This window comes from Hyla sarda, chromosome 9 (genome assembly GCF_029499605.1).
Source record: "Hyla sarda isolate aHylSar1 chromosome 9, aHylSar1.hap1, whole genome shotgun sequence".
Taxonomy (NCBI): Eukaryota; Metazoa; Chordata; class Amphibia; order Anura; family Hylidae; genus Hyla; species Hyla sarda.
In genome coordinates, this window is record NC_079197.1 from 44,047,810 (window position 1) to 44,065,370 (window position 17,561).

The following is a 17,561-nucleotide window of genomic DNA, read 5'->3' on the forward strand; positions in this document are numbered from 1 at the left end:
CCCCCTCGGCTTATACTCGAGTGAACTCTCCGCCTCTCAATCCCTTCAATCAGAGGTCTAAAACCTGCGGACCTCCAGATGTTGCAAAACTACAACTCCCAGTATGCCCGGACAGGCGATGGCTGTCCGGCATGCTGGGAGTTGTAGTTACGCAACATCTGGAAGTCTGCAGATTGAAGACCACTGATTGAAGGGATTGACAGGCGGTGATGATAATGGGGGTCTGGATGATGACGGGGGTCTGGATGATGACAGGGATCTGGATGATGACAGGGGGGATGATGACATGGGGGGATGATGTATTTCCCACCCTAGGCTTATAGTCGAGTCAATAACTTTTCCTGGGTTTTTGGGGTGAAATTAGGGGCCTCGGCTTATATTCGGGTCAGCTTATACTCGAGTATATGCGGTATGTTCCTTCAACAGCAGTTTCTTAGATTTGGTTTAGATTTACGTTCAATAATGTCTCATAAGCATATTTAGGGTTTAGTGAATCAACAGAATCCTGAATCTAATGAATCAGCTGTTCTTTTAGTTTTATAAGTCATTTTGCTTTGCAAGTAATCTGATTTCCCGGTGAAGTCTGGAATGAGACCACTGGACTGTCTGGGAAATCAAATTACTTAGAAAGGTGAAAAAGTTAACAAAATGGACCAATGGTTGGTTTGTTCAATTCATGTTTTGTGAATCTAACAGTAGATTTACTCACCTCTGTATACAGTCCTCTTGAGATTCTACCGCAATATAGACACAACATTGCCATGAGTGCCAGGATGGTTATGATGTTTAGAAATGATTTTCTGTAAGATATTACTTAATATTTGTCTTCAGGGACAGGGGTCAAGTCCTTGGAAAAAAAAAGTGTGGGAACTCACCCTAGATCTCAACTTAAAGGGTTACTAGACATCTTATACCCTATCCAAAGGATAGGGGAGAAGATGTCTGATCCTGGGGGTCCCGCCGCTGGGGACCCCCACATTCTCCCTGCTGCTCCCGGCATTCGTTTAGAGTGTTGGGTTCAGCGACAGAGGCTCATGACTCACTGTCACAGCCCCTCAATGCAAGTCTATGGGAGGGGCGTGACGGCCGTCACGCCCCTCCCATACACTTGCATTGAGGGGGCATTACTGTGACGTCACGAGCCTCTGCCCTGCATCACCAGTTATCCGGCACAGAGCGAAGGTCGCTCCATGCACCAGATGTCTGGGGCGCCGCAGCAGAGACCCCCGCAATAAGACATCTTATCCCCTATCCTTTGGATAGGGGATAACATGTTTAGGGGCAGAGTAATCCTTTAAGGGCTGGTCCTGCAGGACCCCTGCTAATGGGAACTGCATTCCTGCTGTGAAAAAAGTGCAGGAACTCCGTTCCCATGAGTTCCTGCAGGACTTGAGCCCTGTTCAGGGATTGAACTTTATTTTTTTTAGTTTATTACCAAATTAATTAATTTACGTGCGGAGCCTGTACCCGGTCTTACATTTCTCTACACTGGGAAATTCTTTTTTTCTGCTTTTAAATCTGGATGGAATAAAAGCTTTGTTTTTTTTAATCAAATCTCTAGAGCAATCCATAAATGTTGAGCTATCCCCACCCCTACCAGTAGTAATGTACATCCGAGACATCTGTGGGATCCATGTGCTTATGTTCCCACACTATAAATGTCAAATGTCCAATAGATTATTAGTCTTTTGGGCTGAAGTCTTTTCTGTTCACATATAATGTATCACTGCTTTAGTTTAAAGAGACTTATCGTTATCAAAAGTGAAAGGGGCTGTTGAGTTTTATGTAAAAGTTGCAGTTTATTACATATATAAATGCCATATTTTTGGTGATTAATTGGCTTTAATAGATTCCTTAGCCCTGTTTATTAGGCAGAAGCATCAAGTCCATGTCTGGGCAGTTTTGTTTAAGGGGTTATCCAGGAACAGAAAAACAGAGCTACTTTCTTTCAAAAAACGCTCCCTGTCTGTCTCCAGGTTGGGCGTGGTTCTGCAGCTCAGTTCCATTGAAGTGAATGGAGCCAAGTTATAATACCACACCCAACCTGGAGACAGACGGGCAGCTGTTTTTGAAAGAAATTAGCTGTGTTTTTTTTATTCCTGGATAACCCCTTTAAATACACAAGACTGTAACTAGGGGAAGCACAATAAAGATGGATTTATACAGATTCATTGGGTTCAATGTCCTTTTCACGTCACTAATGTAACAACTCGTAACTAGTCAGATACTTGGCAAATATTTTTTTTTTCCTACGTTATTTTTAAAAAGGCTTCATTTACCTATCTTCCCAATATTGCCCTGTTGACACAACACTGTATATCAGAGATTGATTTAGTTCCAGGGTCCCAAAGGAAGATGCTCCAGAACTATGATACTATGGGGAATCCAAATGTTCACTAAAACAGAAATGTTAGGAGGGTTGACAACCCAGGCTTTTATAATTTATGGCCTATCCTATTTTGGATCAGCTGTTTGGGGAAAGCTGTGACACAATATGGGACAAAACCGCAATACAGACTCTACTAAAAGTACAATGTTGTAGACTACAAACCAATACAATGAAGAACAGTGTGGTCTCCTCCAATCAGCTGGATAGGCCATTCATTTTAAAAAACCTGGATAAATGTCTGTACAAGCCAACTCTGAATATTTAGTAAACAGTAATACTGTTCAGTTAAAAGAGTATTCCAGAATTTTTCTTCCTTTGTGCTACAGAGGATGTAAGATTAGTTTAGTTCATAATATAATGTCTACCTGTGTTTGATGGACGGGCTCGCAATTCTTAAGTGATCTTTATCCTGATGTTTATTTTTAAGAGCATACAAAATAAGTATAATCTCAGGTTTTCCCAGGTTGCAGTGCGGCCCAAGACATTACATTACTGGTCAGGTGTTGAAAGGGAGTCTGTCTGCTTCAATGGGTGGAGGGATCGCTGGGTGGGAGGGAGATCCTTATCCACAGGGCTCCAGGGATTTGTAGTTTCACGAACCACACGCATAGCTCAGGCGTGCTGCAAAGGGTGGGGTGACTGATGTGTGGAAGGGAGAAAAGTGAACTCACACTTACAAACTAGGGATCCTGGGACTTGTAGTTGGAGGGAGGTAACTCCAACAGGAAACAGCAATTTCACATAAAGAAAGCAGCATCATTATAGAGCACTCACAACACAGCCATTTTTCCCCAAGACAAGCACGGATCCTTCCTGAGCATGTCCATTACTGTCAGTACTAAAGTCACCTTATGGTGGATAACCACTTAAATTATTTCTTCATCATTGTTGTGTCCCCTGCAGCAGCTCTTCTTCTATCAGCTTCAGCTGTCCGGTCAGGTTTAGGCTATGTTCCAATGGAGGAATCTCTGCAATTCCGCACAAATTCTGTTCTGCTTGCTGAATGGAATTGCAGAATTCCGCCGGAGTGCCCAACGTGGCAATTCCTCTGTGTGAATGGGACAGCAGAATCCCACTGAAGTGAATGTACAGTAAATTTTGGCAGAATTTCTGGCTGAATTCTTTCACGGAATTCCACCCCGAAATTCCGCCATCTGAACATAGCCTTACAGTGACTACTATTAACTCCTTGGCAAGCATGTAAGTAAGGGTAGTCATACACTTTCTCTCTTTTGTGGTGACATTATGATGACAGCAGTTAAGATGCCTCCTGCAGCTCTTGTAATTTTAGGATTAGAATAAGTCAATAACAAACAACCTGAGCCTTTTAACACATCTAGGTGACACATGCAAAGGCCATTAAGGAAACATTTATCCTAAATAGGTAGTGTACAATTATTTGTCTTATCAATGACACTTCCAAGATCCAGTTGCCCAAATCTGTGCACCACTAACCCATTGCCATTGCAGCGTACTTTAATCATCTAATTTAGTATATTAGCCTCAGATTTCAATGAAATTATCATGGTATTATTAGGCATATGTTACCTAAAGACGGAAGATCTGTAATGAATTGCATCATCCACCGATGAAGGTTTAAGCACCATAGGAGAGATATTTTGTGCTGTGCTGTAGTGTTTGTTTGGTGCTGCTGGAGAGGTATATTATGCTGTACTGTGGTATTTGGTGCTGCTGGAAAGGTTTTTTGTGCTACAATGTGGTGTTTGGCAATGCTGTAGAGAGGTATATTGTGCTGCACTGTGGTGTTTGGTGCTGCCAGAGAAGTATATTGTGCTGCACCCTGATGTTTAGCGATGTTGGAGAGGTATGCTGTGCTGCACTGTGGTATTTGGCGCTGCTGTGGAGGTTTTTTGTGTTGAACTGTGGTATTTCTTTGGGAATTATGTGCACTGTATGGTGAAATATGGCTGACTTCTATTAAAATTTTTTACCCTTCCAGTTCTTTTTAGCAGCTGTATGCTACAGAGGAAATTCTTTTTTTTTTTACTTTCTTTTTTGTCTTGTCCACAGTGCTCTCTGCTGATACCTCTGTCCGTGTCAGGAACTGTCCAGAGCAGCATAGGTTTGCAATGGGGATTTTCTCCTGCTCTGGACAGTTCATGATAGGGTCATCAGGTGTCAACAGAGAGCACTGTGGATAAGACAAAAAAGAAATTCAAAAAGAAAAGAATTTCCTCTGTAGCATACAGCTGCTAAAAAGTACTGGAAGGGTAAAGATTTTTTAATAGAAATCATTTACAAATCTGTTTAACTTTCTGACACCAGTTGATTTAAAAAAATAAAAAAAAGTTTTCCACCGGAGTACCCCTGTAAGAGTGCCTCAACACCCCATGGCCATGATAAAGCTAAGAGCATACAGACTGATTTTAAGTCAAGGGAAAAAAAAAGGATAATAATTCTTATATCCATAATGCCTGTTATTAATCTGAAATTGTGTGTAAGTTATGCTTCTAGCACAGCATCCATAGCTGAATGTACTTGCAGTTGAGCACTTTTTCTGATGCCCTATGAAGTGCCGATTTGTCTTTTTCTTCTCTGAAACATTGTTGGTATTTGATCCTTAAAATGTTTTTCTAGGATTGAAAAAAAAATACCAAGTATCAGGGAGTGAGAGGAAAAATAAAAACCCTTATAGTCACCCCTCTTTGGTTGCATCACCATTGCACTAGAGCCCCTGGCAGAAATGCCCCAGTAATATCCCTGTACATTGCGCATGGGGCTGCTGAGGCAGTCATTGATTGCAGCACTCGTAAATAGTGACACGAATGGGGCTCTTCGACCGTAGACTCTAGAACAGTGGGGCTGGATCGGGATCGACCGAAAGAGTGAGTTTAAGAATTATTTTATTTACCCTTCTTACCCCTGGAAACTGTTTGTTGCACTTGGGAAAACCCTTTAATTTGTTTCCAGTAATATTTTTCTTTTAAGTTTGGAGACAAATATTTGAACACAGATCAAAGCATTATAAATCCAATCTAATTTTATAATTTGCTATATATGTTATATTGAATTTAAGATACATGTGAGATGTTGTTGGAAAAAGAGAATGATCCTTTCATATGCACCAAACTAAAGCCCTTGAAAGTTGGCTGCTCATTTTTTCATGTTACAAGCATATGACCGACTTATCTTATGCCCTGAAAATAGATAACAGAACAATAACATACAGAGGCGATGAGTAATTACTATCCTGTTTTTATTCTGAGAGGAGCAGATATTTTCCGACATTAATAAAGCCCAGAAAAGGTTTGGGAAGAAAGAATATGCGCAGCAGCTCTCATATCATCTTTAACAGGTAGCTTTCCCTTAAAGGGGTACTCCGCCCCTAGACATCTTATCCCCTATCCAAAGGGACCCCCGGGATCTCGGCTGCAGCACTTACCTGTTGCGGCTTCCGTAAACGCTGGAGGCTTCGGCTCCCGACCACGGTGATGTGAGATCGTGAAATCACGACTCCGCCCCATGTGACGTCACACCCCACCTCTCAATGCAAGTCTATGGAGGGGGCGTGACAGCCGTCACGCCCCCTTCCATTGACTTGCATTGAGGGGGCGGGATGTCACACGGGGGCGGAGTATGACGTCACGATCTCCCATCACCGTGGTCGTGAAGCGTTAGGATGAGAGCCTCCAGCGCTGCCGGAAGCCGCAACAGCTGAGTGCTGCAGCCGAGATCCCGGGGGTCCCCAGCAGCCCCTGCGATCTGACATCTTATCCCCTATCCTTTCGATAGGGGATAAGATGTCTTGGGGGCGGAGTACCCCTTTAAAGTCAGTGTTTTACTGCAACTGTGAGTCTTAGAACATGACTTTGACCAGAAATCTCTAAAGGAAGAAGAATTACCCATCTGTAGTTGGCTGTTTCAGAGTTTTTGCCCCATATCAGTACAGAACAGGGTGCTGGCTTAGTTTTGACTTAGTTTTGGCCTATTGTGGGACCACAGGGGTAATGTTTCTCCTTGAAAAAAAATGACAAAGAATTGTGGAGACTTATATCATTTTTGGTGCCCTTCTATTAATGACTGAAAACCCCACAATGCTCCTGAAAATAGTGACAATGAACTGATGAAAATCAGACATTGCTTTTGAATTGCAGTTCAACAGAATCATTATGGAAAACAAAACAATGAAACTGTCCTAGACAAAAATGACGGTATCCTGAACTTAATATTTTGTTGCACAACCTTTTGAGGCAGTCACTAAAGCAGGGGAATGTAGGGGTAGGGCATTTATTAATAGTGTTGTGTTTGCATTTCTCATGTTGATTTGTTCTCCACTGTGTAAAACAATTCTCGCGTTAGCCAGAATTTGGGCAAATCTCAAATTGTGGCGCATTGCACCCAAATCTCTTACATATATCAAATAATACAAGAGCAACTTTTCTTCCAAGTGAACATTGTGCCCTTCTTCTTTTATTTCTCTTGGAAATACAGGAATTTAAGCATTACTGTCATTTGTAATAAAAAAAAACAAAAACTTTTCACATGTCATCCACATGTCAAAATTTTAGATCACACTGGGTTTCAGACCTGAGACCCGCTGTGATCACAAATATTAGCTGAATAAAATAAGCAGCAGAGTGCGCTTAACTCCCCAGATGTCGATAAAATCTGACTCTTTTACTTAAAGGAAAAAGGTCATCCTGTGTACCCACACTAAACCCAATACACAGGCTTACAGTGTGGGTGAACAGGAGACCAATGATGGGGTCAATGAGTTAAATATGTACCTGTAGTCCGGAGCTGTGTCCCTTTGAAGATCCTCTTCTATCCCCGCTGAATTACATACAGGAGGCGGGCCCGCTGGGTAATCATCGGTCTCCTGTTCACCTACACTGTAACCCAGTGTATTGTGTTTAGTGTGGGTCAACAGGATGACTGACCTTTTTCCTTTATTTAGTCTATGGAGTGAATGAATTGGAACAGGTGGCTGGCCGGGGAGTGAAGAGCGCTGCTGTACACTTCACCCGGCTATTACTAATGATCACAGAGGATCTCAGAACTGTGAACCAGTGCAATGGAAACTTTTGACATGTCTTGATGGCATGTCAAAAGTTTTTAAAAATAACAGTTACCCTTTAACTGACAACTGGATGTTGCCATTCCTTTTGTCTGTGGGGCCCTACATAATGTAACATTGTTCAATCAGTGGCTATAGCAGCCAGTAAAAACATGGCAATCAATGAGAGAAAGAGGTACAGTGCACAGTCCACAGGCCTATTATGGATATAGAGTACAATTGTTACGTTATGCGCTCTGGCCGTACACGCTGGCAGTGAGCGCATGGTCCCGTTACCTGCTGCTGCTGGCAGGGCTGGGACTCGCATTGCGGGACGCGCCAACATGCGAGCCCCAGTTTGTCACTCACCTGGTGCTTCTCCTGCCCCATCCTCTGCCTCACTGCTCCGTGTCCCCGTCCCCTAGGGCGTGTGCCAGAGCTTTAAGATTTAAAGGGCCAGTGCGCTTATTAGTGTAATTCACCTGTGGCTCCACCCTCCTCACTCCCCTGCCGGATCTTTGTTGCCTTGAGTCTGAGAGAAAGCATTCCTGTTCCTGCTTTGCCGTGTATCAGATCCTTCGCTTTGTGACCCAACCTTTCTTCTCTGCCGCCTTCCTATTGACCTCCTGCTGCGTCCAGACTACGCAACTGTGCCACCTGCCCTGACCTTCTGCTATCCAGACTAAGAGATGCCTTATCCCTCCTGTGCCTCGCATCTCCTCAGCCGCCCATGTGGTCAAACCATGCCAGAGGTAGCGACCTGGGTGCCGCCTGCCACAGCAAGTCCATCCCGCTTTGCGGCAGGTTCTGGTGAAAACCAGCGGCACCTTAGACTCTGCTCCCGGTACGGTCCAAGTCATCTGCCACACAGGTCCAGCGGATCCACATGCACCGGGGTTCCTGTCTTCTGAAACGTGAGTGTTACAACAGTGCTGATAAGTGTACATTTACTTAAATGTTATGCTGTTAAAAGTTATATATAAAATAATGAAAAGTAAGGACAATGTACACATAGTTTTTGGCACATTGGGCAAAATATAATTTTTTCCTGGATAATTAGAGTTTAGAAGCATTTTTTACCATGTGGATCATAAAAGTCTAAATGTGGGTTTCTTGTACTGTATGAGATCTTCAAGTCAACATTTTACTGTCTCCAGGAGCCATGAGAAATAACAAACATTGCTCACTAGGGGACCACTGTGCTATTCTGCAGATGCTCCATGCTTTATCTATTGAGCATGTGAAGAGTTGCTTCGTAAAACACAGTTACTCTAAGTTCATTCATATAGTTACATAGTTAGTATGGTTCAAAAAAGACAAACGTCCATCAAGTTCAACTAAGGCATTGAAGGGAAGGGGCATGGGTGAATAAAGGGGAAGGGATGTGATCTTATATTTCTGCATTCATGTTATATTGTTCTAGGAATGTATTCAGCTCTGTTTTTAAGCTCTCAACTGTTCCTGCTGTGACCAGTTCCTGAGGTAGACTATTCCATAAATTCATAGTTCTTATGGTAAAGAAGGCGTGTCGCCCCTTGAGACTAAACCTTTTCTTCTCCAGACGGGGGGAGTGCCTGTCCTTTAACCTGGAACAGTTTTTCCCCATATTTTTTGTATGGGACATTTATATATATTAATAAGCATTGATCATATCCTCGCTTAAATGTCTCTTCACAAGACTAAACAAATGTAATTCGTCTAATCTTTCCTAATAGCTAAGGTGTTCCATGCCCTTTAGTAGTTTAGTTTTCGTGTCTCTGCACCCTTTCCAGCTCCACAATGTTCCTTTGATGAACTGGTGCCCAACACTGAACAGCCTATTCCAGGTGAGGCCGTACCAATGCTTTATAAAGGGGGAGTATTATGTCCCTGTCCCTTGAGTCCGTGCCTTTTTTGATACAGGACAATATCCTGATGGCCTTAGAAGCAGCTGCCTGACATTGCACGTTGTTCTGTAGTCTATGATCTACATTTACACCCAGATACTTCTCTACCAGTGACTCTCCCAGTTTAACCCCCACCCCCCTAAGACATATGATGCACACAGGTTATTAGTACCCAAATGCATAACTTTACATTTATCCACACTGAACCTCATTTGCCAAGTGGATGCCCATACACTTAGTCTATCCAAGTCTCCTTGTAACTTATGCACATCCTCTATAGACTGTACTGTGCTACAAAGCTTGGTGTCATCTGCAATTCCACATACCTTAAACCTACAGTAGTACCAAAAGGCCCTGTTCATGCAAGCATCATGGCTTAGGCTCATATTTTAACCTGAAGGGTTTTTGAAGCCGCCAAAAATATGTTTCCTCCTACAAAGCTGTCAATATTTGGGAAATATCATTTATACACGTTATTATCTGATGCACTGATTATTGTAAACCATCCAAAACTACCAATGTCCAGTCATTAAATGATCACTGTCATTTCAAACAACTCTACTCCATTTGGTAGCATATGGGATTTCTTACATATCTGTACATTACTTTACTAAAATGAAATCCTTACCCTAGAAAAAAAAAGTCTTAAAGTTTTGGCCACTAGGTGTCTTATTTCCCTGCAAACTGCTGTTAAAGGGGTTATCCAGGAATAATAAAACAGAGCTATTTCCTTTCAAGAACCGCTCCCTGTCTGTCTTCAGGTTGGGTGTGGTTCTGCAGCTCAGCCAAGTTGTAATACCACACACAACCTGGTCGACAGACATGGAGCTGTTTTTGAAAGAAATTAGTTTTTCTATTCCTGGATAACCCCTTTAAAGAGGTACAAACTGTTCCGATCGTGATGTCATAACCCCGCCCCTAAGGACATCTCACTCCTCCCCCCCAATGCAAGTACATGGGAGGGGCCGTGACGGCTGTGTGACGTCACGAGCTCCGGGTGCAGACTCCAGCATTCGGAACAGTTTGTTCCAAATGCTGAGCAGCGGAGTACCCCTTTAACTTTCTGTTGTTAGGCAAATCTGTCTCATTTAGCAGACAGACTAGGGCGAAACACAGGAAGTGGATTCAGCTCTTAAATAGTGTCATGTGCAGAAGAGAGCTAATTTCTTCCAAAAACAGCGCCACCCTTGTCCTCAGGTTGTATGTGGTATTACACACAACCTCCATTCACCTCAATAGAGCTAAACTGCAATACCACAAACAACCTGAGGACAGAGGATGTGCTGTATTGGAAGAAATTAGCTCTGTGTTTGTGTCCTCAAATAATATTATTTTATTATCATTTATTTTTAGTGCATTTGGATTTAGTAATTGAGGAATAATGTTAAAATTTGATATGTGCTAGATTTGTGCTAGAATAACTTCTCTCGATTTCAAGAGTGCTGTACAATACATAATGTATCAGGGATCAAGATGACGCTGGCTACATCTGTAGCCCCTTGCAAACCAATAGTTCAAAAAGCCCTTCTACCTCCACATGCCATCTCTAGTACTGTGCTGTAAATTATTCCACAGCACAGTTCAGCCTGTTCAGTCTAAGCATCGATTTTATGTCCTTCAATATACCCTGGCATGGCAGAGAGGAGGAGGATTTACGAGAAGATGCCCTGTCCTGTCATTGGCCAGAAAAGTAGGAAAAGAAGTCCAGAAGTGAGAACTGCTGGAAAACAGCCCAGCTCTGTCATTGGGTCATTAGTGTACTTTGTGATCATGAAGTGCAAGTCCACTAGCCACGTCACGGCCACCTGTAAGTAGTGGGTCCCTAGCATCCCTAGCATAAAATGGCGCAGCACTGAGTGGCGACCACCACCGCCCCAACACCAGTGCCCACAGGGGGAACGACCCAACTGGCAGAGCAGCCCCAATGCCGCTCGAACCAGTCCCTGGGCCGCACCACCCCACAGACACAGCGCTGGGGCTGCAACGGATGCCAAACAGCACCGCACCAGGGGAAACATGTAAAAAGCTCACTCACCATGTGCTCCCAGTATGAGGCTGCCAGGAGGAATAGGGCCCTAATGCAGCAGTTAGTGTACTTTATGATCGTGAAGTGCAAGTCCGCTAGCCACGTCACGGCCACCAGTAAATAGTGGGTCCCTAGCATGCCTAGCATAAAATGGCGCAGCACTGAGTGGCGACCACCACTGCCCCAACACCAGTGCCCACAGGGGGAACAATTCAACTGGCAGAGCAGCCCAAATGCCACTCGAACCAATCCCTGGGCCGCGCCACCCCACAGACACAGCGCCGGGGCAGCAACGGACTTTTTAATGTACATAATAATAGTCCTAATCACAATTCTTTTTTATTGACTAAATTCTTTTGGAAATAGATTCAAATGGGGTTCGATCTATCTATCTTTCCATCCATCTATCTATCTATCTTTCTATCCAGCTAACTATCTATATCAGAATGTGTCTATTATAACAACAACGTTTACTTGTTTGAAAACCCAAGGGTAATAAAGTTGCACCTGTTAAAATGTGGCTATTTTAATTGCAAATATTTTAATATCTGAATACCCCAGAAAAGTGATATGGCAGTGTTCCTACTAAGGAGTTAACCTATCTGTATCTTCTCTAACAAGTACAAAAATATTTTATATAATACTGCCCTCCCTTCCAGATTTTCTGGCAGAAAGCCTAGAACACAAGACACTGAATGTATTGGTTGGAAAAGGCATGTGCAGTCCATAAAAGACACAAAGCAAGTTTATTCAGGACCTCAGAACCCTATTAAGAAATGTAAGGGGCTATTTCCCATGCACCATCTCTGCATTACACCAATTCTATGCCCGGTTTATACTGATGTCTCTGTGAATCCTTGGTCTTACTAGACTGGATGCTGATCTCACATTCGGCAAAGTGCAGATAACACAGGACGCTACAGGTAAACATTTATTATGTCACCGTTTACTTATTACTGAGCGCACAGATCTGGAGCATCCGTGTGATCTACATAAGATGGTGTGAAGTCCATTAGCACAAATATCATGAAGCTATCTTATATCTGGCATTCGGGCTTGGTTCAGTGCTCACTTCTCACGGCTTTTTTCCCTTCCAACCATCAATAACCTATTTAACTAGTAGAGATAAGTGGAATCTTATTCCCAGGTGCAGCTCGGAGCTTATTGAAGGCTTTATATTAAATGGAAAACAATACATAGAATTGTTTGCTTCTTAAAGTATCATCATTTTTCATTCTATGTGCCTAAAAATAAAAATTTAACGTAATCGTAATGCATAATGCTAGCTCTGTATCCATGAACCGTTGATAATTTAGTTATATTCACTTTAGGTTTAAATGCTTGTTCTTGCTTAACCCCAGCTCATTTTCACCTTAAGGACGCAGCTCATTTTCACCTTAAGGACGCAGCCCTAATTTGCAATTCTGACCAGTGTCACTTTATGCATTAATAACTCTGGGATGCTTTTACCGATTATTCTGATTCTGAGATTGTTTTTTCGTGACATATTCTACTTTATTTTAGTGGTAAATTTTCGTCATTACTTGCATCATTTCTTGGTGAAAAATCTCAACATTTCATGAAAATGTTATATTGATTCACAAATACAATATGTCCACTTTATGTTGGCATCATAAAATGGACATATTTTTAGTTTTTGAAAAAATTAGAGGACTTCAAAGTAGAGCAGCAATTTTCACAATTTTCATGAAAATTGCAAAATCTGAAGGGACAGATGTTACAGAACTACAACTCCCAGCTTGCCTGGACAGTCTAGGCATGCTGAGAGTTGTAGTTTTGCAACATCTGGAGGGCTACCGTTTGGGCACCACTGTAATAGTGGTCTCCAAACTGTGACCCTCCAGCCTTTGGCTGTCTGGGCATGCTGGGAGTTGCAGTTTGGCAACCACTAGAAGGGCAGCAGTAAATATCGCTTTCGGGTAGAAGAAACAGACATGGTCGCACAACTACAATCTTGTATAATGATCTGATTGCTTCTCAGCATAATATCAAAAACTAACAGGTTGTTAGTAAATATCGCTTTACTGCCACCTTCCTCCCCCCCCCCCACCGTCACTTCCCTATCTGCGCCGCTGATCTCCGCAGATGTCTCCGATGATCGGCGGTCCCCACAGCATCTTCTCTTCAGGTACCTGCCGCCATCTTCTTCCCCTGTTCTGCCCGACATCCAGGGGTGGGCAGAGCGGGGGGTTTCCATGGCAACCCCCCGTCTTCCACTGCCATTGGTCAGCATTCATTGCCTACTAATGGCAGGGGATAGGAAGAGATTGCAGCACTGCAACCTCGCTCCTATCCCTCAGGATGATTGGGGCTGTCAGTGACAGCTCCGATCATCCCTATTTCCGGCCGATCGGATCACCAGAGACCCAATCAGCCCGGAATAGCAGAAAATCACATGTCTGAATTGACATGCGATTTCCTGCAATCGCCGACATGAGGGGCTCTCAGGTCCCCCCTCGGCGATGTGCCGGGATGCCTGCTGAAGAATTTCAGCAGGCATCCCGGTCCGGTCCCCAACCTGCTAGCGCCGGGGACTGGAATTCCCATGGGCGTATTCATACGCCCTACGTCCTTAAGGACTCAGGATGCAGGGCTTATGCATACGCCCTGCGTCCTGAACAGGTTAACTGTTTTACATGATAAATGATCGGTGTAGTGGTAATCTTGTACACTACTATAACTTCTGGTAGATTTTTTTCTTTAAACTACACTGCACAGGATCAAACGCTGCGGTAAAGCCCTTACCGGTATCATTGATTCATTGATTTTATGCCTTTGCTAGATCCATAGGCTGATGGGTACAAGTTATCTATCCCCATAGTGTTTGGTGGCAATGTGACCAGAAAAAAAAAAAAAAACAACCAACCAACACTTATATACGCAGTAGCACTTATCCACTAGAATTCAGTAAAATGTCATTATTATCATTTGTTCAAAATGGCACCTGAAAAAATGTAAGGATAGTTTCATCCCCAGGGGTGTCACTATAAGAGGTGCAGAAGTGCAAAAGAGCAGCAGTATTATAAATGCCACATGGTAGGTGAGGTACCCTGTTAGATTATTCATAGGCTCCTTACAACTTCAAGTGGCTCCAGAAAGGTAAACAGATTTGTAAATTACTTGTATTAAAAAATATTAATCCTTTCAGTACTTATGAGCTGCTGATGTTGAGTTGTTCTTTTCTGTCTAAATGCTCTCTGATGACACCTGTCTCAGGAACTGTCCAGAGTAGAAGCAAATCCCCATAGCAAACCTCTTCTACTCTGTGGAGTTCCCGAGACAAGCAGAGATGTCAGCAGAGAGCACTGTTGTCAGACAGAAAAGAACAACTCAACTTCAGCAGCTGATAATTATTGGCATACAGCTGCTAAAAAGTACTGGAAGGGTAAAGATTTTTTAATAGAAATCATTTACAAATCTGTTTAACTTTCTGGAGCCAGTTGATATAAAAAGAAAGTTTTATCCTGGAATACCCATTTTTGCACATCTGACCAATGTCACTTTAAGCATTAATAATTCAGGGATGCTTTTACTTATGAATTTGATTCCGAGATTGTTTTTTTTGTGACATATTCTACTTTAACATAGTGGTAAATTTTCATTGATACTTGCATCATTTCTTGGTAAAAAAATTCCAACATTTCATGAAAAAATTAAACATTTTGCTTTTTTTTTTACTTTGAAGCTTTCTGCTTGTACGGAAAATAGACATACCAAATAAATAATATTTTGGTTCACATATACAATATGTCTACTTTATGTCTGCATCATAAAATTGATGAGTTTTTGCTTTTGGAAGACACCAGAGAGCTTCAAAGTTCAGCCGCAATTTTCTAATTTTTCACAAGATTTTCAAAATCAGAATTTTTCCAGGACCAGTTCAGTTTTGAAGTTGATTTGAAGGGTCTTCATATTAGAAATACCCCACAAATGACCCCATTATAAAAACTGCACCCCTCAAAGTATTTAAAATGACATTCAGTAAGTGTGTTAACTCTTTAGGTGTTTCACGGGAATAGCAGGAAAGTGAAGGAGAAAATTCAAAATCTTCATTTTTTACACTCGCATGTTCTTGTAGACCCAGTTTTTGAATTCTTACAAGAGGTAAAAGGAGAGAAATCCCTCCAAAATTTGTAACCCAATTTCTCTTGAGTAAGGAAATACCTCATATGTGTATGTCAAGTATTCGGCGGGCGCTGTAGAGGGCTCAGAAGGGAAGGAGCGACAATGGGATTTTGAAGAATGAATTTTTCTGAAATGGTTTTTGGGGGGGCATGTCACATTTAGAAAGCCCCTATGGTGCCAGAATAGCAAAAAAATAAGTAAAAATAATATTGATAAAACACATGGCATACGATTTTGGAAACTACACCCCTCAAGCAATGTAACAAGGGGTACAGTGAGCCTTAGCACCCCACAAATGTTTGATGACTTTTCATTAAAGTTGGATGTGTAAATGATTTTTTTTTTTCACTAAAATGCTGGTTTCCCCCAAATTCTACATTTTTACAAGGGGTAATAGGAGAAAATGCCCTCCAAAATTTGTAACCCCATTTCTTCTTAGTATGGAAATACCCCATGTTAGGATATAAAATGCTCTGCGGGCGCACTACAATGCTCAGAAGAGAAGGAGTCACATTTGGCTTTTGGAAAGCAAACTTTGCTGAAATGGTTTTTGGGGGGCATGTGGCATTTAGAAAGCCCCTATGGTGCCAGAACAGCAAAACAAAAAAAAAAAAAAAAAAAAACACAAGGGATGTGAAGAGAGGGATGTGAAGAGAGGGATGCTGGTATAAAAGTTGTCCACATAAAGGTGGTAACCCTTATCCAGCAATGGGTGCACAAGGTCCAAAATGATTTTACCGCTAACACCCAGAGTCGGGGGGACATTCTGGGAGTTCAATACGGGACTTCTGTCCCTCATATACTTTAAACTTGTAAGTGTACCTTGAGGTACTCTCATAAAGTTTGTAGAGTTTCACGCCATACTGCGCCTGCTTCGAGGGAATATTCTGGCATTAATCTGTTGTTGTGAAATCACAGTGTGAGTTTTCCTGTTCTGTGACAGCACTGTGCACATTATTCCATTACTGTTACATCACAGTGTGGATTATTCCTATTCTGTGACAGCACTGTGCACATTATTCCATTACTGTTACATCACAGTATGGATTATTCCTATTCTATGACAGCACTGTGCACATTATTCTATTACTGTTACATCACAGTGTGGATTATTCCTATTCTGTGACAGCACTGTGCACATTATTCCATTACTGTTACATGACAGTGTGGATTATTCCTATTCTGTGACAGCACTGTGCACACTATTCCATTACTGTTACATCACAGTGTGGATTATTCCTGTTCTGTGTGGATTATTCCTATTCTGTGACAGCACTGTGCACATTATTCCATTACTGTTACATCACAGTGTGGATTATTCCTATTCTGTGACAGCACTGTGCACATTATTCTATTACTGTTACATCACAGTGTGGATTATTCCTATTCTGTGACAGCACTGTGCACATTATTCCATTACTGTTACATGACAGTGTGGATTATTCCTATTCTGTGACAGCACTGTGCACACTATTCCATTACTGTTACATCACAGTGTGGATTATTCCTGTTCTGTGTGGATTATTCCTATTCTGTGACAGCACTGTGCACATTATTCCATTACTGTTACATCACAGTGTGGATTATTCCTATTCTGTGACAGCACTGTGCACATTATTCCATTAGTGTTACATCACAGTGTGGATTATTTCTGTTCTGTGTGGATTATTCCTATTCTGTGACAGCACTGTGCACATTATTCCATTACTGTTACATCACAGTGTGGATTATTCCTATTCTGTGACAGCACTGTGCACATTATTCCATTACTGTTACATCACAGTGTGGATTATTCCTGTTCTGTGTGGATTATTCCTATTCTGTGACAGCACTGTGCACATTATTCCATTACTGTTACATCACAGTGTGGATTATTCCTGTTTTGTGTGGATTATTCCTATTCTGTGACAGCACTGTGCACATTATTCCATTACTGTTACATCACAATGTGGATTATTCCTGTTCTGTGACATCATTATGTACACTATCCTGTAATGTTACTTTACTGTTTGTATTATATCTGTGTTTCTGTAACCTCACTCAGTATACTCACTTTAGTTACATTACTGTTTACATTATATACAGTATGTGTATTAG